The sequence below is a fragment of the Pezoporus wallicus genome, unplaced genomic scaffold (genome assembly GCF_028554395.1).
Source record: "Pezoporus wallicus isolate ANWC-B61680 ecotype Strahan unplaced genomic scaffold, APGP_CSIRO_Pwel_v1 contig_7985, whole genome shotgun sequence".
NCBI lineage: Eukaryota > Metazoa > Chordata > Aves > Psittaciformes > Psittacidae > Pezoporus > Pezoporus wallicus.
In genome coordinates this window covers 394,903-417,972 of record NW_026636538.1, presented here as the reverse complement: position 1 = coordinate 417,972, position 23,070 = coordinate 394,903, and positions in this window count along the sequence as shown.

Genomic DNA, 23,070 nt, shown 5'->3' with positions numbered 1-23,070 from the left:
TCCCAACCTGCGGTGAGGGATCTGCTGCCTACCTCACTATAACAGGTCCTGTCTGCTCCTGAGGCAGGGGGTGCCAGCCCTAACACTCAGATGGGGAGGGGGACCTGGGAAAAAGCTGCAGCTTTGCTGTTCCTGGGGGGAAACAACTTACCTGGCCGCAGGGCTGGTCCCCTGCTTGGTCCTGGGCTGTGCAGCTGGAGGAGGGAGCCCCAGATGGGGTGTCAATGCTGTGCTGCAGCACAAGAGGAGTTCAAGACTTTGGGAGCTGCAAGAAGGTGGGGAGCAAGTCCTTGGCGCTGTAGCTAGGTGGCTCAAACACTTCCCAGAGTCTGTCCCCAGCTCAAAGGTGTGGTTTTGTGCAGCTCATAGCATAGAGAAGCTGTGGGCACAGGGAGAAAGAGTCTTGGTGAGCTTGTGTCAGGACTGAGCCCCACCTCCTCTCCTTCCCAAGGGTGGGTGCTACCCCTTGCACCCATGAGCAAAGTACTGGCCTTGTGGGGTGTTTTCAGATGGCCCGCAACCCCCTCTCAGCCCTTTGAAAGACACTGGAAGGCACCAGTACACTGAAGAGCCTTTGGGACTCAGGAGGCCATGGGCTAAGAGATGCTTCAGAGAGCCTCAGAAAGAGAGGGGATTTTGGAAAGCCCCCATGCTGATATTTCCATGGGGTGACATGGGCTGGTGAGCTGCCTCTCCAAGGTCCCTTCCAACACTCACATTCCCACTGGACTTCAGCCATGCCATGCCTCTTGGCTTTTTGCCCTTTCCCCAGGTGGTGAGTAGTGGTGTCCATCCAGCTCCCCGCAGCATGCAGCAGAGCTACCAGCTCATGTTCGTCAGCTTGCAGCAGCACACCAGGCTGTGAATGATCACAGGTGAAAACTGGAGGCAGTGCCATGCCGCTGCAGTAACAGCCTCTGGCATAGGGCAAGGCAGTGACCCCTCCATGTGACAGCCCTACCAGCCAATGCTCCCAGGTGCTGCAGCAGAGGGAACATGGCTCCAGGCCCAGGGCTCTGGCTTCTATTACTGGCACATCACTGCTTCACCAACACCAGCCCAGCGAGGCTGCTGACCACCGGTGTGGAGCAGAGTGCACACTGGAGGGTGCACTCGCCCATTGCCCTCGCGGGAGCTACCCAGTGCTGGACACAAACGTGGCTTCATCAGCACACACAGATAATGAGCTCAGCAGCAGGCTGGCTACGCAAAAATGAGCCCCTGGTAATGCCAGTTCCCCATGTCAAGGGGTGGTTTCATCTGGACATGATGGCAACAGAGGAGAGAAGCATGTCATCCATCCCAGCATCGCCACAAAAGCCAGTGCACCCTGACACAAGGTGGGGCTGTGCTGTAACAGTACAAGAACCACCAGACCCTCCTGGTATTGTCTTCTTCTCTTTTTTAATTTCATTTTTCAAGATGACAACACTTTAGAGGTTTATGACCAACAGGAGAATTTACTACTAAGTCATATACTGATGTAATGAAATCTAATATATGCTGTGTAATGAGTTATGAGATGTTATTTAGTTTCAGGGTTTTATTACTTCAATCAGTTATGACCATATTTCCTTTTATATGATTGCTCACTCTTTAAACATACCAGATGACTGTATAAAGAACACCTAATAAAGTCTGGAGATGTTAAAATATAAATGTTTTAATTTTTGCCATAAACTTGCTCTAATTCTACCAGTGGTGGCTTTTGCACTGGAAGTGGTGCAGTCCTTGTTAGCAGTGCAGGCCTTGGTAGTGCTGTCTCGGATCCTTTGTGGGAAGGAGCTGAGCAATACGTTTCATTAAAAAATACAGTTAGTCACCAGTGCTCACCGTTGGTGATTATACACACAAATGGAAATGTTTTTAGAAGAAAATGAAAGACAGAAGACATTGATCTGTGAAATGTCGTTGTCTAAATATTTACCAACATAACTGCAGTAAACTGGAAGTATTTAAGGCCATGTTGGATGGGGCTTTGAACAACCTGATCTAGTGGAAGGTATTTCTGCCTATGGCAGGGTAGTTGGAGCTGTGTTGTCTTTAAGGTCCCTTCCAACTCTACCCCTTCTATGATTCTATGAATATACGTGTTCTGTTTTCTACCAGTCTTCATAAGGGGAGAATCAGGCTTATGATCTTCAGCATCAAAATCACATATATGAATGTTCTGCCCATGGACCTTTTGGCAATCCTATTTTTTCCATATTTATGCATTGTATTTGAAAGTCATTTGGGATAACGTCATAGCAGTAAAATTACGTGGTTGTAAAATAAGATCAGAATCAAGTCTTTAATAAATCAGTGTTTGAGCAAGTGAAAGACTTCAATTGCTGAACAATTGCAGGAACCAAGTGGTTTAGGGTCCCAGCCATGACATGTTTGTACTGAGTGCTGAGTTCTCAAAAATTACTGTAGAACACTTTTTACAACGGTTAACAACTCTGCATCAAGAGCTTGTGTCCACATTAATACAGATTGCAGCTATTGTAAGACTTTAGCATGCTGCTGCTATCTAGTATGCCACCTGCTGTGGGCGCGCAGAGGTCTCCGGCACTGCTGGTTGGGTCCTGCATGGGTGTCACCTGCCTGGAGATGGCATCTACATAGAATACATCTAGGTACAGTTTTTTGTTTCCTCCCCACCTCTGCAACAGGCAACACTCGCATGATTTGCTCAACCCGACTGAAGAGCCCACTGCCCTGTAGCAGGGACTCACTCTCTCCTGCATCAAGCTGGATATTTCTGCCCAAGCCAGGTGCTGGTCCTGGCCTGAGGACAAGCTACTGTTGCAAAGCTACTGCAGTGAAGTGATAGAGCAGGAAGCAGTCCCCTCTGCCTGCAAACTGTTGTTACGGAGGCTTAAGTAGCAAACTGTTCCATACAAGACCTTGAAAACAGTCTTAGCAGCAGAGTATGTGTTTCTGCTGTGCTCAGACAAGTGCAGGACTCTGGTGCTGGGCTTGCTGTGAAACCAGCCTGTGGTGCACTAGGCTGGGTGGCTGAGCTGCTGCATCCATGCGAGAGGGGTGAGCTGGCAGGAAAGGACGTGGTAGACCTGAGTGTGTAGACTTTTTTCTGGTCAGCCTCAGAGGAGGGACAGCTGCCTTCTCGTTACAATTTAATTTAGAATTTGCAGCAACCAGAAATATTTTCAGCATATTTAATCTGCCTTGCCTGTGGCTACGCCTGTATCATGGCCCAAGTATGACTTTCTTTGGAGTGATGATCCCTGCTGCTCTATTGCTTGCAGCAGAAAGATAGAAGGCAGTTTGGCAGAAGTACCCTCCCCATCCCAACTCCAAGCCCTTCTCCTGATCAGCCTGTGTCTCATTTAAGCTATGGTTAGTATTGCTGCCATCTGTAAACTCCTCCTGGTTCCACAAGGCAGGGTGCCATCACAGCACAGTCCCTCAGGACAGCTGTTTGTCAAGTCAATAGTATTAATTTTTAATTGTACGTACATGAAGATGCTGTAGTTCTAGTATTTATTCAATTATTGATAGAGATACTAACAGCAGTGACTCATCTTGCTTCTCCAGTCTATTAATATCTCTATCACTAATTGGATAAATTTTAGGAGAAGAATTACAGCAAGTAATGAAATAAAGACTTTACTATCCACAAATCTAGGATAATAATTCAGCCAAAGAGAATCATACATCAAATAAATGGCCAACCATACTTAAAAAGTGTCTTTGTACAGTAACAAGGCACAATTTAATCCCATTAAGAAAATGTTGGCAGTGGTTCTGTGTTTGGGAACATGCCGCTGAACCGTCCTGCTGTAACCGTGGATGTAGGAAGAGTTGAGACAAAGCAGCATACTCAGTTTGACACGTCTTTGCCCTTTAGGTCCTTAATGATGCAATGAATTACTAAAACATTTCATATTGTTTAGCTGCAGAAACTGTCTTATGCGCAGAAGCTAACTGATAATGTGCTGGCTGAGTGTGCCCTATCTGCTGCTTCATGTGCAAACTTTATTTGCATCTTCATAAAACACAGATTTCTGAGCTACCTCAAAAGAGCAAGTCCACATATTATTTTAATCTGCAAGAAACAAAATCTTTGCTCCATATATCTTACTTAAAGAATAAAGACAGGTAGGTTAGTTTCTCAGTAACCAAATATTCAAGAAAAACATTGGTTTTTTTTTTTTCAGGTGTTTTTTTCAACAGGGTTACCCTGTTTTACTTTGTCCACAGTATTTTCAGCAGGATCTGGAGTATTTGTCTTTTCTCTTGTACCTTTCTCTTGTCTCTTTCACTTGTATGTGGCACTCAGCTGCCAAAACGATTGACTCTTCTTATTTGTCATTAAGAAGGATTTAATATTTACCATAGAAAAGATAGTATGCCTAGATCCATTTCTCATGGCCACATATTTTATCCTTGGCGTTTTAGCTATAGATCTTGGGGAAAAAAATACTATGTGGATAGTTTAAAGCATTAGATTTTCAAGATGAAATCACAGCTCGTTCAGTATAACATAATACCAGCAGCATGCTGGGCGTCAGCATGATGGGGGTCCACTGATGTGGAGTGCTCCCCACTTCTCTGCAGCTCAGCAGGGTGCTGTTACTGCTTCTCCCCATGCATGCAGCTTTCTTCAGAACCGTTGGTGTTGCGTTTCCTCAATTTCTGTAAGTGCAGAAGGAGAATGGGTGCTTTGAGTGTTACTAAAATAAGCAAACAGTGCAAGTCAGAGGTACCAGTATTCAGTGCTGTCTACCTATTCTCTAAGAAGGACTTTCCCTTAAAATGTCAGCTGTCTGTTTTTCCTTTGCTGTTACTTGCAATATCATGCTATCGTGGGATGAATTACTTGACAGAGCTTTATGTCTCTTTGTACTGTAACAGCTTCTAGAAGAATTCAGACTGACAGTTCCTATAGTAAGGCATGAGGAAATATATTTGAATAGTCCATGTGTTTTATAGTGCAAGGTCAGAGAGTACACACACATCACAGGCTACAATGGGGAATAAGAGGGTAACTATAGATATACGCACAACACACAGGCATGAGTGATTATTTTTTTAGCTCTTGATTCGTTCTCTGGCATTTGCTGCCAAACCGAAGGAAGAAAAAATGCTGTTCCCTTTCTGTGTGACTACATAATGAGGTTTAGAAACCAAGGAAAGCAAAGAGGATGGTCCATGGCAATAGGATAGCCCCATTTTTCTTGCATGAGTCGCAGAGCTAAGGAGCTGGCACGGGTGCTCAAAGGGGCTATATTCCTGTGCCAGCATTCCCACAGTCACAGCCAGGATGAGGTGATTTCCAGTGGGTTTCCTTTGAAGAGCAGAGGAGCAGGGTGGCTCAATGGGTTGATGTCCCCTAGGTGGGCTCAGCACAAGTGCTGGCTCCTAAGTGGCTCTCTGCTGCCGACAACCTCCTGTTGATGCCTTAAGGGCAGCTTGCTGACAGCAGAAGCAATATGACAAAAATCAGGTAGGCAAGAGGGATTAAAACATGTACAATTGTGCAGAATTTTTTAGGTTCAATTACATCAGTCAGGAGCTAGTGAAGTGTTTGAAGACCTGGAAATAATTCCAATTTGTCATATCAGGAGTCTTCTTCACAGAAAAGGCTGTGGAAGCAGAGGCAAGTGCACCATATGGAGAGCAGATGTCTCTAGGGAGCTGAAAAGAAGATACTTTGCTAGTACCAAAAATATTCAGTACGAAGAGGTGATAACAAGTGCTTCTAAAGAAGAAGCAATTATTTATTATCGAGTAGACAATTACTGTTTCCTAGAACACAAAATTATGTGCTCAAATAATCTTGGGCTGTCACGGTGCAGAGGCTCTGATTCACAGCCTGGGGCAGAAGATAAAATAGTAAGCAGATTGCACATCTTGTTTAACCATCTGCTTTTTAAAGCATGTTTTATCACAGTCTGTATCACATTGAAAATAGGTAATGAAACAGGAAGACAATGAGTTACTGATCTACAATAGGTTTAATGTACAAAGCAGTACGCTTGCCTTTGCCATTTGTAGCTTGGATGTTTTACATTTTAGCTCTTTACTTAGGAATTGTGTCATGCACAAAGACTCAGTTTATAACCTCAGTACTGTGGTGTTACATGGTTCTTGTAAGAGCCACCTCTGAGTACCAAACCTGCTTGAACACACAGGAATGAGGTTTCAGAGAAGAAATTCATAGCTGCTTTCAGGTGCTTTAGAAGATGTGTAAAAGAAGGATCCAACTGAGCAAGGAAGCTCAAGGACAGCTTGAATTTAAGTGGAGCTCTGCAATGTCTTGCTCTATAAGGAAAGACATGCAGCTGTGGCTAATGCCTATGTAAAAGTACCAGCTCATGTTACTCATGTTCCAGTTAGATGTTTTCATTTTCCTCCTGCCAGAGCTTCTGCTTCCCAAGCAGCAGACCAAGAGCTATTGACACAACTCCCTCAGCTCCTGCAAAACTCCAGTAAATTGCTGCAGGGAAAGATAAAGCATCACTGCAAGGTAGGCCATGCGGTTTATGCTGTGGTGCTGAGGTGAGACAACCTGTAATAAACTGTCTCTGACAGATGTTCATCTAATCTGTTCTTAAAAACCTCTAATGACTGCACTTGCCCAGCCCATAAAAGTAGCTTGCTCCTGAGCTTGTTCTTGACTATAATTTGGAAGTTTGTCCTAATACCTAATCTAAATCTCCCTTGCTTCCAGTTAAACCTATTATTCCTTGTCTCACTTCCTGTGGACATCAAGGCAATAGATTTTCATCCTCTTTACAGTAATCTTTGAAGGCTGCTCCCTCTAGACCCATCCATCTTCTCCTTACTAGACTAAACAACCCCAAGCTCTTTCAACCTTTCCTCACAGGTCAGGGTTTATAAACCTCTTAACACCCTTGTCAGTCTCTCAAGGCTTTCTGTTTCATTCACATAGTTCTTGGTATCACACTGAAAAAAAGGTCAGGAAATAGGAAGACTACAAGTTACTGGTGTACAATTGCTTTGATGTACAAAGCAATATGGTTGTATTCAAGGCAATGCCCAGTGCTGGACACAGCATGTGAGCTGAGAAGTTCCCAGCCTTTGGCTTTCCTGTCCCCATGTATGCACTCATAGGTGTCACAGTGGTCAAGTCTGTGCTTACTCCCAGGTCCTTTCCGCTGTCTGGTCAGTCACCCCCTGTTTCAGTACAAGTCCTTTTGACCTCCTTGCGCTATGCAAATCTCACTTTGGTTCCATTTGTTTATTCTGGAAAACCTCTCTGATTTTTCATAGCTATTTTGAATTTTAACCCTGGGCCCCAATATGCTTGCAATCCTCCTGGCTTAGCATGATGGGCTGATTTTATAAGCATACTTTATTCCATTATCCAAGTTGCTAATGAAAATATCAAACAGAAACAGGCCCATAACAGACCCTGAGTGACCCCATTAGAAATGAATTTTCAGTTTGATGTCAAACTGTGGTAAGTTCTGCACATTTTTCAACCATTTCAGCTAATAATTTCATCTGGCCTGTATTTCCTCAGCCGGCCATATAAGAATGTCATGGGGGATGCATTCAAATGCCCCACTGTAGTCAAGGTACATACTACTGCTCCCTGCCTTTCACCAAAAGAGAGGAAACATCTTTGTTCTTCTGAATGAGATTTGCCTTGGTGATGCCATGCCAGGCCGTGAGGAGGAGGAGGACTCCTGCAAAGCCTTAGTTAGGGTCAGGAAAGCTTTTGGCAACTGCTATTTTAAAACTATAAAAAAAAAAACATTGTTAAATTCAGTGTTTCTTACTGCTGATAAATGCTGGAGTCTGTAGTGATCATGAGCACATAATGCTACTACTAAGCACACAAAGAAACATCTAAGAAGGGAAGGAAGAGAGCGAGGCAGCATCCCACACAGGCAGCAGCCTGTCTGAAGGTTGCTTCTCTCATCCTGCATCTGCACCTGGGTTCACCCACAGTCTCTTCCAGACCAAAAACCAAACCTCTGCTAGCCAGCAGTGAGAGCAGCAGCACCACAGCCCTGGAAAGGCTGAGAGACGTCACACTGTTGTCATTTCAATGTAAAAATCACCCTCCTTGATTCAAGACAGGATTAATACTTCCATGCAGCCCTCACAGTGAGTTCCGGAAATGGCAAGGCGTTGTTTTACCCAGACCAAGAACTTGACTGTTAAAGGGAAGGAAGGCTTAGGGAAGCCTCCTTCAGTGGAGCGTTACCCAGAGGGAGGAGAACTATCCTCTTGGGAAAGCATGGGAGAAGGCTGCCTGTGCTCCTCAGGCACAAGGTTGAAGGAGATGCTCCAGGAGTGACAGGAACTTGTTATTCATCATAAACTAATAAACTATTAAAAATAGTTTTTAATACACATTTTGGTTGCCCGCAGCTGGGTGTGCACTGGATGCCACAGCAGCCTCTGCAGTCACAGGATCCAGGGCAGAGCCTTTTGTGCTGGTAGCTCTGGGCTATGTATATTGCACCTTTACATTCAATTTGATACTGCCTTTAGTCTGCTGGCCCTGTGCCAGCACAGCTGCAGAGTGGTTGGGGAAATTTGCCATAATATGCTTGGGAATTCTTGCGGAAAGCAAGTTTCACCTACTGCAGTGGAGGTGGATAGGTTTAAGGGGTTTGGGTTTCTTTTTGTCCTGAAATGCTCATCCTCACTTAAAATCAGAAGTAAGGTGGGGTTTAATGTGAAAATATTTCAGCTTAAGCTACAGAACCACTGGAAATCAGCGTTTAAGACAGTTTAGAAAGTGTACTAACTCATACCTCTGAATAAAACCTGCAGAAGCAAAACACTACTTTAACCAGGATCCAGTTGATGTTGCTAACACCAGTGAAAATGACGCTCTCAACCCTGATTTTGGGTTCAAAAAGCACAGAGGTATGTGACCCAGCCGCTGCTCATCCAGCAGCACAACCCCAGCCCACTACGGGACTTTAGGCAGCTTTGCCCACACACTGCCTGGCTGGCAGCCAGCCCTCCCCTGCCTTCAAGCCGTGAAATCCCAGGACAAAATCTCTACTGGCACCAAGTGCCACAGCTGATACACCCTTCAGCTGCAAGAGGGTTTTATCAAGCCTAGAGGAAGACAATTGCAAGGGCATGAGCAATGAAAGACAGAGACACAGCAGTCTTTTATCTGTTTCTGATCAGGAAAAGCATAAGCGATGTTCAGTTTTTCAAGAATTCAGCGTTTTGCTGCAGCAGGGTGGTCACTGTGCTTTGGACCACAGCCCAGCCAAAGAGAATGGAGCTTTTCATCAGTTAAAATCCAAGAAGAGAATAATGAGCTCAGGGTTTTGTATTTATCATTGAATTTGCTCTGCTGACCCATCTAAGGAAAGGCAATGGCTTGAAACAGTTTTCACAAAGCCAAGATCTAAATGACTGCACTAAGAATTTATTTTATCCTGTTTTTTTTCCTTTTTTTTTTTTTACTTTTTTTTTTTTTTTTTTTTTTTACAGATACACATATTTCTATCATATCTGGATAAATTTTGCCCCCCCAGTTCCCTCAGAATGGTCAATGCAGCTCTCCATACTCTGAAAGTCTATGCTGACCCAAAGGTGTCACTATCTATCTATTAGATAGATGGGGTGTCTTACATGTTCCTCCCTGCAAGCTGCCCTATGCCACAAAACCTCTGTATTTTTGTCAGAAGGATGTACATGCTACAAAATCCCTTTATGCCTGCTATGTCTCAAAGCCCCATGTGTCTTCCTTCTAATAAAATCCGGTATGAAATAGAGGCAAGACCTAGGCCACCTAATACTCAACTGAACTGGGACTTGAAGCTCAAAAATCCACCTAGATCCTAGGCTGTGATTTAGTCTCTAGGGTTTTCTCCTCCTGAGAAAAATACCTACATTCTTTGGGCACTTCCCAGGTCCCTGACACCTAACTTCTGCCATCCATGCACCCCTCAAGCATGATAGTAACTGTTAATTGATGCTAATTTGGTGGTGGGTGGTTTTCAGAGATCCAAAACGACTGCGACAGGCAGCATTACTTCACATTTATGTTGGCTGCCTGGGCAGAGCTGCCAGTGATTAAACAGATGGAGACTGTTTTACCAGCTGAAGATGGTCTCTGCAGGTTCCCTGCGAATAGCACTGCTTCCTTCTTAATCCAGAGCTGAGTTCACTTTCAGATGAAAGCAGATTCGCCTACAGTTCTGACACCAAAAGCAATAACAAACTTAAAGACAAAGGATATATTTAATTTTATTCTTCTTTCCCACAGCATGCATGATCACTGGTGGAAATTCTTTCTTTCCCATGCACAATCTTTCTGGGTTTGTTTTTTTTTCTGTTTATTTGTCCTGATTCCGAGCTAACAGCTGGTTTTACCTATGAGAACCAGCTCACAAGACGCACTTCAGGATATAAAGCACATTTATGATAAGACACCTGATAAATCCCTTTACGTTCTGTATCTTTCCTGTAAAGCTGAGAGTGGAGGAGGAGAAAAGACCTGCTTTAGCATGATGTCATAGCTGTTGGGCACATCTGCCCCAAATTAAATTACCATCTAAAGGGCTTATTTCCCAAACATATTTCTTTTCAGCTTGGAAGGAGACATAAAGCAGTGTATCCCTTCAGTTTGCATTTGGGGAGTCTCTGAAAATTTGGGATCACCCTTCAATGTATGCCAGCAAGATTTACTAGTGCTGAGTCTCTCAGGTGATGATGCAGTACAAGTTGCATGAAAAATGAATCTTTCCCAGTTCCTTGATTAAGTTGTGACTCATGATAAATCTTCCAGAGACATCAAGCCTGTCTGGCTAAAAGCATGAGGGACCTTTACAAAGCCCTCTAAGAAGGTGTGAGAAAGGGATCTCACCTGGAAGAAGAAAGCTTGCAAAAGTGGATCTATTTGAGTTTTGAAATATCTGTTCTCCATCTTTCACAGCAAACCACGTGCATGCCAGAGTTTGAAGACAAAAATGCAAAAGGTGTGGAAGTAAACAGCAACGTTCAAACACACCAAGGATAAAACACTTGCAAGTAAGCTGCTTTTTCTACTGAAATGCAAAAAACCCCACAACCAAATCAAACAAACAAACAAACAAAAAAAACAACAAATAGGAAAAAGAAGAAAATGCAGGGAAATTATTTTTAATACCTTCTATGTGATCTTTCCCTATGAACGCACTCAGACTGTATGGCTTCAGGTGATAGAGAAGTGCTGCACCAGACAAAAACCTCCTCCTCTTGCTGCCCACTAGTACAAAGTGCAAGTGCCTCAATGTGTTCATCATGGCAAAGCCTCATGTTTCAAGGGAGCCATCTTTTTGCCTTTGGCATCTGTGCCTGAGCAGATGCAGCCTGTGACAAAGCTGCACACATGTGGCACAGCCGGGCAGCAACCTCAATGCTGAACGCAATCACACTGGCTTCATTTTACAGGAGCTCCCCTAAAATCCATGAACCTGTCATATGTTCATGGTAGTTACTTAACAATGGAGTAAAAATGCTCCAAAATGTCTCTTTCAAGGCACCTGACAAATAGCATCCAAACTCAGCAAAGCCTCTCAGCCCATTTAAAAACCAGGGCCCTGCTTTTGTGCTAATGTAAACCAGCACAGTTGGTGGAGTTATGCTGATTTACACCAGCTGAGGAACTGTTCCTGTATTTTCACCTGGTTCATGAAGATTTATGTACTAATTCTCTGCAAAGCATTACAATGAAAAAAAAAAGAATTGCCTAGCTGGGTCCACAAGCCCTATTTCATAAGTAAGTTATCTCAGCCTTGCTGGGTCAGATCTTACTGAGAGGACGATACATCCCGGGCTGTCATGTAAATCATTTCCTTTTGAATACTTATGTCTAATCAACTTCAGACCTTGTTTTGGACACATTGTATGTTTCATAAGCTGCAGAACTCTCTCTGATGAAATCCTTGCCTCCTGACCCCAAAATACATCTGAACAAAATTGTCCCATCAGGAGTTCAGATAATTGCTTGGCCTTTCCTGTCAGTCATAAACCAGACCAATCCAACTTTTTTGGACACTTCCCCACACTTTAATGTGCTTTTCAAACGCCTTGCAAACAGCATAACAGAATAGGAATGGTTGCTTTTATAAATGTGTAGTACTTTATATGCTTAAGCAAAGAAATCAGAGACTCTTTCTTCTGGTGCCATATGTATTATTGTGTGATAAAAATTTACCAGCATGTAGCTCTGCAATTACTGTTCTTACAGCTCCATTAGTCTTAAATCTTATTTACGTACTGTGGGCTTTTTTCCTTCACTGGAACTCCCAGGCTCTCCCCTTTCTTGTGCCAAAGCTCACAGAGCACCAAGCAGTCCATACACAATTTGAAGACTTGATAGTGATCTTTCTCATGAGTATGTTTCAGAGCGATGATGCCTTTCTGCTCCACCTCACAAACTCCTTCAGGGTCCACAGCTCTTTGAATCTAACAGAGGTGGCTGGTAGCTGACACAGCAGGACACCAGCACCAAGTAAAGCTGGCTCTTGCCTCCTGGCCACAGCATCCGCCACATCGGGATGCAGCTTACAATAGGGAGAAGCCAAAGTCCTGGTCAGGGGCCAAGGTGGGATACTGCCCAAGCATTGCAGGGGTCAGCAGTGCCTGCATGGAAGACATGGCGGGGACTCAGCAAAGGCCGTTGGAAAGTTTTCCATTGGCTGCTGAGGGGACCATGATTTCCTGCCCCCAGCCCTCTCTGACAGCCTGCGGGTGTGTGCAGGAGAGCTTGGGGAGGTGAGGAAGGTTTGCTGGAGGAAGCCTGGCACATCTCTGCCAGTGAATGTCAAGCCGCCCGTGCACTTGGGCGGTGCTAAACCCTGAACAATGAGAGGTATTGCAAATATTCAGACATCACAGACAGGGTTCACAGAGATCACAGTCTCCAGCTGAAAGCCTGGGAATTCCTCAAGGAGAAGGTGTGGTCTGGGGCAGTGCATGTGAGCCGAGAGCTTTCCAAGTGCCTCTGCAGCTCTCAGCGTCTGATAGGAAGATTAAGTTCATGGGCAAACACATTACGGAAGTGGAAAGCAGCCTGCTACATTGATCAGTGAGTTCAAGGGAGAAAACCCATGTGGATATTAGAAAAGAAAAAACATTAAAAGGCCATTCTGCAGAAGAAGAAATCTTTCCATGGATTGGAAAACAGGAACCTGCAGGGCTTGGGTACCACAGAGGAACCTCTCCTGCACCTGAGTCCTGGCCGTGTGAGCAGAGGTGCAGAGCCATATGTGTCACCCCACAGACCGTTAAGATGCTAAGCCTGTGTATCTCATGGTTCCTGTCGACAGACAGGCTCCACTAGACATCACCATGCCTGTTTGACATGTTAGCCTCTTGGTGGTTTGCTGGAAGTCATTACTACCTAGCAGGGGTGACAAAACTGAATAGAAGTGACTCTATCTGACACAATTTAGACTTTAGCACTTTACACCCTCAACAAAGAGTAATCTGGAAGCAGAGTGGTGTTTCTGACAATGGTGAGTTACACACACAGCAGGGTTTTGGCTCCAGCACAGCCTCATGAGAACATTGCTCACGGGTTTCAGGTCTGTACATGCTACAGAGCTGCTCCTGAAGCTCACTCTGGCATTATCATTTTGCAGAGTACCTTTGAGCCTGTAATCTCCGGCAGAGTTCTTGCAGGGTTTATGAGGTGAATCCTCAGAAAGTTTGTGTTCTCTGCAAAAGCATCTGCAGGACAGGTCACAGAAGCCCCTTGGGTAGCTGTTGCACCCATCAGGCTGATGATGCCTGTTGGCCAGAACATACTGAGCTGCTGTTCCCCAAACTTTTCACTATTTCAGGATTTATGCCAAGTGTAAAAAAATAACTCAAATTTTCATAGCCCTGCATATCTCGTCTTCACTGTTGGGAGAAAAGCTCCCTGCATTCCCCTGCACTGTGAATGGCTTGTGTGATTTCCAGGTTGGATGCCTTCAACGTTTACCTTCTTGTTTCCTCACCCTGGAAGCTCTCAGTAGCTGCTTCATATCTCTGCTGTCATCCCTGCTTGATCCCTGCAGCATGCAAGGCAAGTGTCACATGGAAAAAGCAGTCTCTGAGCTGCTTCTCTGAGCACACAGAGCAAACACAGAAATGAGGTCAGAGATTTCCATGAAGTTGCGGCGCTTCAGCAGTTCAGCTCCATATACAGCCCTATCCAAGGAGATACAAACAAGACTTTTTACAATGGCATGTAGTGATAGGACAAGGGAGAATGGGTTTAAACTGAAAGAGGGGAGATTGAGATTAGCTATTATGAAGAAATTCTGCCCTGTGAGAGCGGTGAGGCACTGGCACAGGTTGCCCAGAGAAGCTGTGGCTGCCCCATCCCTGGCAGTGCTCAAGGCCTGGTTGGACGGTGCCTTGAAGCAACCTGGTCTAGTAGGTGTCCCTGCCTGTACCAGGGAAGGTGAAACCGGATGAGCTTTAAGGTCCCTTCCAACCCAAACCATGCTGTGATTCTATGAAGACTAAGCAAGCCGTCCTCTAAAAGACCTGTGTGACTGCCACAGGGGCACTCAGGAGACACTCAGAATAGCGTGTGTGTCTCTGTGAATCCGAAGAGGGCTCATGGCACCCGCAGGGCTGTGGCCGGGGCTCCGCCGGGTCCCCTCGCACACTCGGAGCTGGGTTCGGCCCCTTAGCAGGAGGGTGGCGCGGCTCTCTCTGGTCGCCAGGTGGCGCCGTCGCCCAGGCCACTGCCCGGCAGCTCGGGAGGGTGAATGATGTGGAGCCAGGGACCAGGAGTACGGCGGCTGGGGAAGGGAAAGGGAAGGCAAGGCAAGGCAGGGGAAGGCAAAGGAAGGGAATCACAGACTGGTCTGAGTTGGAAAGGACCTTAAAGTTCATCCAGTTCCAACCCCCCTGCCATGGCCAGGGACACCTTCCACTAGACCAGGCTGCTCCAAGCCCCATGCAACCAGGACCTGAACACTGCCAGGAATGGGGCAGCCACAGATTCTCTGAGCACCCCTGTGCCAGTGCCTCACCACCCTCACAGTGAATGGTCCTCGTTTTCAACAGAGCACGTCCCCCAGGAAGATGTATTGACAGCCTGCGTGGGTTTATCCCTTGGGTTCTGTGAGTCCCGTTTGAGAGATGCATGGAGGAACACAGTGATTTTCCCAAGGACCCCCATACTGGTCTCTAAAATATATCACATAGTTCAACCCCTGTAGTTTGATCCTACTATGAACTAGTCTTCTACAGAGAGCACTCTTCTTGGGTTTTCCTCCTGATCATCCTGTGCTGTTGGCTCTGAGCTCCCATCTCTGCCCAAGACACTTGCAGCAGCTTCACAGTACCATTTAGTAACATCTCACTTGAGTCCAGAGACATTTGGTACTGCAGCCAGCACACAATTCAGAAGTCCATCACAGTCCAGACAAATTCCCCCAGATTCAGAGATCAGATCCCTGTCTCAGCTCTCTGTAGTCTCTGAGTCCAGCCAGCATTTCGGTGCCCACCAGTGTTTGTCTCCACAGCTCCCTGCTTTAGGCATTGCCAGGTCTCCCTGTGGGGTGCTCCTCTCCCTTTCCAGGCACCTGGGCAAAGGGCAGTCCATGACATTTTCCAGTCAACATCTGCTGTTTGTTTTGGCCCTCCTACAGGTGTTTCCAAATGACTTTCGTGGGAGAAACATGGAAAACAAGATTCAGGGCAACCTGCTGAAGGAACTGGAAGACTGAAGGTGAAAATTCCCCAGGGTGACTTCTGCTTTTTGCGGCTTTGGATCTCCATCCTGCCTTGCTCTGAACCCCCGGTACAAGCGTGCAGCACCGAGTCCTGTGGGAGAGGTAAAGCCCATCCACAGTTCTCAGAACTGCTTAGGAGTTTATCCAGAACCCAACCTCTGCTCTGGGAAACCTGTGACTTCAGAGACAAGTGGGTTTGGACAGGCTGAAAACGCAGCAAGAGCAGCAGATTTCCTTTGGATGTGTGGACGCTGTTGTAGGTTTCATGAGGCATCAGTAAATGAAAAAAATGAGTTATTTAGTAGTCAAACATTCACATGTAAGCACTGGAAGGTGAAGTCACAAGTTTGGAGCTAGTTTGCATAAAATGCAAACAGACACAGAAGTAAAAACAAGTGGAGGAAACATACACGTCTGTAAGACTGCCTGAGCAAAGCCGTGTAAGTCAGACTGAGAGCCATCAAACTTGCTCAGGCTGAATAATATCCTATTACTCCCTGAATGAGTAAGGCTGTCCTTGATGGAGCTATGGAGGAACATGATTCCAGTAAGTCATGTACAATTCTGGACTTGTTTTCTAAACATATGTATTAATTTGTGGTGGTTTTTTTTTTTTAAAAAAAAGCTCATTATGTTATTTTTGACCAATGCTCTCCTTTTCTATAGCTCTGATAAAGCTCAGTCTGTAAAATATTTCTTCAGCAAGCATTGACATTACCAAGAATAAAGCAAAAGAAATGTATATAAAGGAAAGATGGGACTGTGATTAGATGTGGTGAAACAGAAGATGCCCAGCCAAACAGTAAAGTGTTCCTATTGACTTACCAGGGAAATTGGCCCTTTTGCTGAAGAACCACTGTGGGATTTCAGGCACAAATGAGTCTTGATGAATTTTGAGCCAACATTTGATTATTCATTATTTCATAAGTACTGAAAACTGTATACACGCTGGGGAAGTCTCCCGTAATGTGCATTTCTCTGGTTTCCATTCCTTGTCATGCTGCTGTTGGGGATATTGAACACCTCCTGCTGTGGAATCCCTGCCCCGAGAAAGGGATGGTGTCAGCAGAGCACAGGCAGTGCTGAGATTTATAGAGAAGTAAAGACAACTTCTGATACTAAGCAAAGAAAACTGAGCTGGATAAAGAGCTTGCTCGAGTAAAACGAAGCTTCTCCCCATCACCACCACCACCTTCTCTCTCTTCCTTTCTTAACAAAAAAGAAAAACGTAAAATCCCCACTGAGTGTATTCAGCTGTTAAAATTTTATGATACTGAGATCCCCAGTTGTCACGAGCACTTCATGTAGTTTAATATGCAGTCGTATTCTTTTCAGTTTCATTTTCTTCCGCAGCTTCAGTTAATAAAACACCTTTCAGACAGCCTGTTCTTAGCAGTTACAAAGTGCCTGGGCTTCTTTTATAAAGAGGAGAAGTGTGTGCAGCTTTAAGAACTAATTTGTATGCACACACCTGGGTTGTCACCTGTGGGATACCTTCACACATACAGAAGTGAAACTGCAACCATAATTCCCATTAACATCAGGGAGAGCACCATTTGCATATTTCCCTGTGCGAAGGAGACATAGGCTGGGCGGAAGCAGCTTTTTTCTGATCACCACAGACCAGCCCTGCCATAAAAAGGTCGACCCTCTGCCCCAGCCAAGACTCCCCTTGCCTGCAGATGGCTTTGGGCTCAGGCCCAAAATGAATAAACCTCTCTGGACTTCAGAAATTCAGAGGCAAACTAGCACCTCCTGAAGTATTGCACATTCATTCTCTGTTTCATCTGAAATGAGCATGGGGATTGTTATCTACACTGTTTGTACACCTTCAGCGTGGCTTTCCTAAAGGACTTTTCTGTTGCTTGACTGGCATAGATAAAATACCCAAGACAAAATCAATGCTCACATTTTCTGTTTCTAAATGCACCGACACATTTAGTCTGCTGTCGATCACGGTTCGTTCCTTCCTTGCTGGCGTTTGCCCACACCAGCTGCCCTGCACATGTGGTGGTGGGAGGGACAGGGGTGTGATTCCCTGTGCCAGGGCAGTGTTGGCATTGGCAAGGAGGAGTGACTCTGACATCCACTTCTGCTGCAGAGCTCTTTGTTTGCTACTGCACACTGGTATTGCTCTGGCTCGCTACCACAACTCCCATGTATAGAAAAACCCATCTTACATTAAGAAAGAATAAGTGTACACACGGGTAGCTCAAGGATCAGACCAGCTGGCTTAATTAATCTCAGAACAAGCATTTAAAATAAGGAGATCCAGAATCATGATTAAGCTGAAAAAAAAACAAACCACCAACTGAAAATATGCTATGGGTGAGAGGTTTTTGCTGTCATCTGACTGGTGAAATCCTTCTTTTTCAGCCTCAGCGTTCCTTTCTATTACTCTCTTGCCTTTGTGGTGTTGAAAATCACCTGGGAAATCTATTTAATGATGCAGTTTTATGTAAAAGGTAGCCACATTACTGAGCTAAATATAAAGCAGTCAGAGGAACTGAAAATAAACCAGTTTTGGTTTCTTAAGAGGTAGCACTGATAAACATTTTGGTCAGCCAATGTATTTTGTGGACAATGTTTAAGGAAACATTAGCTGCTAACATGCTTAGCTAGAAGTTTTATTCTCCCTGTGCCAGTATTTACAGTCACAGTTTACTAGGAAGCCTCTAATGATAACATCTTACTCCTTGTTTAATCATCTTCTACTCAGCAAAATAATGGAGTTAATTTGGGTCCGAGACAGGATGTGGACACCATGGCTGGTTCGGGCTGGGCACCACAGCTCTGTGCACCAGGGAGGCTCTCCATGGTGTGGGGCTGTGTGCCTCAGCACTGGCCCCTTGGACAAACACTTTAACTGTTTCCCTGGGGAAAGTGAGCATCTTTCCCCCACTGTGCTTGTCTCTCATGCTGGACCAGGGGTAGGAAACTGGCTTTTTAAAATTACAGGGATTTTAAAATGCAAAAATAGAAAGCAAAGGGAAAGGATCACTGGCAGTGTGTGGGGATGTTTTCTGAGATGGACCTGAATTCACACTGAGGGTGCCCCTCTGTTTAGTAGGGAAGGTCCAGCTGAAAGCTAACATTCTGATATGAAACCACTTCCAGCCTGCCTTTTCCTCTCCTTCCTTGATTGCCTCCTCTTTCTCTCTATGCATTTCACTCCCTCCTTAATGAATCCAGCAACAACAACAAAAAAGAACAGGGGAGAAACAGTGTGACTAACATGACAGCTGTGGCCATCACACAGTTCAGTCTGCGCCTCCTCTTTCCCTACCACTGTCTTCAGGCATAACCTCCATAAACCAGAGAATGTCTCCAGCCTGAGTACTACTGCAAAACGCTCCTTCCAACACCAAAGTGTTGACAAGAGTCAACATGAATTTTGGACTTCCCAGGATTTGTTTTCCTTTGCCAGAGGCTGCTCAATTGGTACCCCCTGGTTTGGGTCTAAGGGGTTTCTTTAGTGGAAACGGCTGTAGGTCCTTGCCTAGGAAGGCAGTAAACAACACCCATGGGCTCAGCAGGGCTAGCACTAGCAGACTGCTTTGAAATTAATAAATACAAGGAAAAAATAAATTTTCCCTGCCAAGAAAATGTTAAATATCAGTAGGATGGTGGGAAGCAGCCCCTGTCCTGAGGTGTTTGCAGCTAAAACAAGGAATGAGGTAGAAACAGCATCAAAGAGAGATGGAGTGACACTCCTGGGGTAGTGTGAACACAGATTAGATTGGTACCCACACCTTTGGGGTCTCAGGTAAGCTATTCACCTGCATCCTGACACGGACAGTAACTGAGATGCCTTAAAGTCATCTCAGGGCCTGTGAGAAAACCCAGCTGCGGTGCTCAATGTGCCCACCCATGCAGGAGTGATGAGAGGGAAGCAAGGGAAATGAGAGAAAAGAATTGTAAAATAAAAGGATGCAAACAAATTCCTTTGTGGTGTTAGGCCAAACTGTGAGAGCGCAGCACTTTATACAGACTCATTTTTTTTAAACAGGAATTTGGTCTATGTTCCTGTCCATCTCCAAGCAGAACTTGTGTTTGTGATCATTCATGACAGTGAGCATTGCTCCATAACCCCAGCCTGAGCAAAGCCAAAGCTGAAAGCCTGAGCTGAGGTGCTTATCCCCAAAAAAATCCTCCAAAACCCTACAGTTATATCAACCTTAGGAAAACTGTAAGTGTGCTTCTGTAGAACATAAAAGTGCAATAAATGTCTGGAAATTATTCCACAAATTTTTTCTAAGATCAGAAGTTACCATTCATATATGAGCTCCCGCACTCACTGCACTGAAGCAAAAAGCAGCCATAAATATATGGTCACTAAGTATTAATGACAACAAATAGTATTATTCAGCCCACAAATGGAGAGGGCTGGGGCTGAGGTCCTTTTTTGTCCTACAAAATTAGGAATTGTGGGTACTCTGCATAGAAGAAGCAGAAATGCCGATACCCTCCGAGGCTGAGCTCACAGACTAAAAGTCAGGCTAAGAAGAAAACAATAAATTCATATGCCACCAACCTCCTCAGAAGAGAGAAAACTGCATCAAAGCAACAGCCTTTCACTTTCAGCCCCCAAGAGCTGAAATGAGCAGGCACCGAGATGGTAAGCTGTTCCCATCCTGCCGCTGGCAGCAGGATATGCATTATTCAGGAACGACAGAAATTGTGTGAGTTAGCAGTGTAGCTGAACAAATTAGAAATGATAGTATAACTGGGGGATCAGTTTGTATAGCTGGAGCTCTGAGACAGAAATGCAGATTATGGCAGGTTAATGGGTACTGTGACATTCCCTATACATGTAAATAAACACTGCATTTGAGAACCTCTGTTTTCCCCAAGCACTAGTAAATAAAAGTATAACAGAGACCTCATGTAAAGTAACCATATGCTTATAATTATACAAACATTGTAGATCCCCTGTGTGAAATTTCACATCGTTATTGCTTCTATTTTAATGTTTACAAAGTTCGCAGTAATTTTTCAAAACCAAATCTATCCTAAACAGGAAGGACAATTTCCTACATCATTTTAATTTTCTACTCCAGAGCAAATGAAAGCAGAACCGCTCGGGCAAACCCCTTCCCTTCTCCTGCTCTACATGCTGCACTTCGTTTCCCCGATGTCAGGATGTGTTTTGATACACCAAGAATGCAGGAGTGGCTTCACTCTTCATGCCCATATATTAAGTTTTTAACTGTGAGTGAGAGACAATATGGTTCTAATCTAAGACAGTGACAAAAATGCAGAGAGCTTGCAGAAAAGCAACATCGTCACTGGTTCGTGGCAAAATGAAACACTGTAAAAAGCAGCAGCGGTGCATAGGGCTAGCCCTGCTACTTCTCCTGACTTTTCTTGTGAGAAGACTAACTGCCGAAAGCAGGAGCAAAAGGAAGAGAAATGGGAAAGCCTGTCCCCATGCTGTAGGGCTGCACAAGCCTCAGCCAAGATGGAGTGAGGGGGACTCACCTGGAAGAGCCCCCCCCCCGGACATGGGGCATGGGGAGAGGCACAGATCCCTTGCAGGACACTCGGAAAGCAAAATAGAACTTTCCTTGGAGGACCACAATGTGGGAGCTGGTTCAAATTCTCCTCAAACAACCCTATTTATTTGAGTATGCTTCTTCACCTCCTGTTAGTTCACATACCATAGTTTTGACAGTTAAAATTCTTTGTCTTCTTAGGCATTTGAGGTTTCTGTTAACAGTTTGGAGAGTGGGCAGGATGAAACACATATGCTGAGAAATGATGGTTTGCTCTATTAAGCACAAAAAGATCTGTATTTGGCCAATGTGATGGTCCAGGATGCAGACAGCAGAGAAGGGAACTTGGTGCTTTGTCCCCGAGGATGCTCTCAGCTGAGAGCAGGGCAAGCCAGCTGGGAAGGAGGCAGGGAGAGGAGCTAGAACATTACTCAGAAGGGAAGTTCATCTGGGGAAAGGGAAGCAGCTCCTGTGTCAAAAACTATCTTCTGAAAACAAACATTCCTGCTCGTATGGAGCACCAAACCCCAACCTTTTCAGAAGTAATTCAGCAAGGAAGCAGAGGTGTTAAATCACTGAAGCTAAAAGTGATCGGAGTTTAATGCCTCAGATTTGGGGCCTTTGAAAAACAAGTCACATTTTCAAATCTAAGGGTTGTGGAGGCTGGTGTTCTGCTGAAACCCAGCACATATGGAATGCATGGGCATCTCAGAAAATGTTGTGCTAACTGCTCTGCCAATAGGATTTCCTACCCCCTAATTACATGGTGTGACCACAGCCTTTTTGGAGCTTTTTGTGGTAAAAGGGGAAGAAGCTCGTATTTTGAGTGGGTACATTTTTTGCTCAACTTAATAAAGAATGATTTTGTTTCACAGAAATAAAAACCCTACAATTGATCACTCATGTTGAAAAGAGCCTCAACATAGCTGTAAAAATATTAAAGATATTAAGGATTGTCTACAAACTGGTCAGCTCTTTAATAACACCACTTATGCACAACAGTAAGTCTTCCAAAAGGCCACAAACTAGAGGTGAAATGAGCGATGCTTAAGCTTGGCTTGACCACTTGTGCAGGGATGAATTTTAACCTCTGACACTAGTCCTCAAGATTGCTGCTCATTTTATGGTTATCCCATTAAATTTCTGAGGTAAGAGAGGGGGAAATACATTTGATTTGGGCTTTCAAACTTGCCTCTGATGATTTTTCTTTTTCCCAGAATAAAAAATTAACAGAAAGGAAAAAATTCATAGGATGTGAAAACCGTGTGTGCTAGTGCAAGAAAACAAATTAAACTGGTTTTAAAACTGCAGTTTTTCAGCCTCCAAATTGCTTTAGTTTGGAGAAACACATTTGAAATTTAAAAAAAAAAAAAAAGTTACAAAATATTCATAATGCAATTCTGACCACAGATCTGGCCAACTTTTATTGTTAAGAAAACCAGAAAGGAAATTATTTTAAAATATGCTATTCTTCTTTTCTGGTGGTGGCTATTATTTTACTCTACTTATTGTTGCTGCCATTATTACGCTCTTTGCTGAGCCCTGAAGTCAGGATCCCAAATGTTTCACAGACACTGATTTATTGTCCTGCTGCCTAGCGAGGTGCCTGCTCCTGCCTGTGGTTCCCAGGTCTGCTTCCACACAGTTTTCCCAATGCCCCTCAAGACCAAAACTTCTGAAGATGGTTTGATGTATTCAAGTCCCTTGCAGTGATCTGACTGTGTAGCTGCATAAGACACCATGACTGCTACATCTTCTCAGTTCCCTACACTTCATCGTTCCCTTAAGTGATGAACCTGGCAATTATCCGTATTGAACAATGGCATTGTCTTCCGAAATGACAAAGGACACCCTGAGCAATGGGGCCTAGCACAGGAACAGTCAGGAGAGCAGCACTG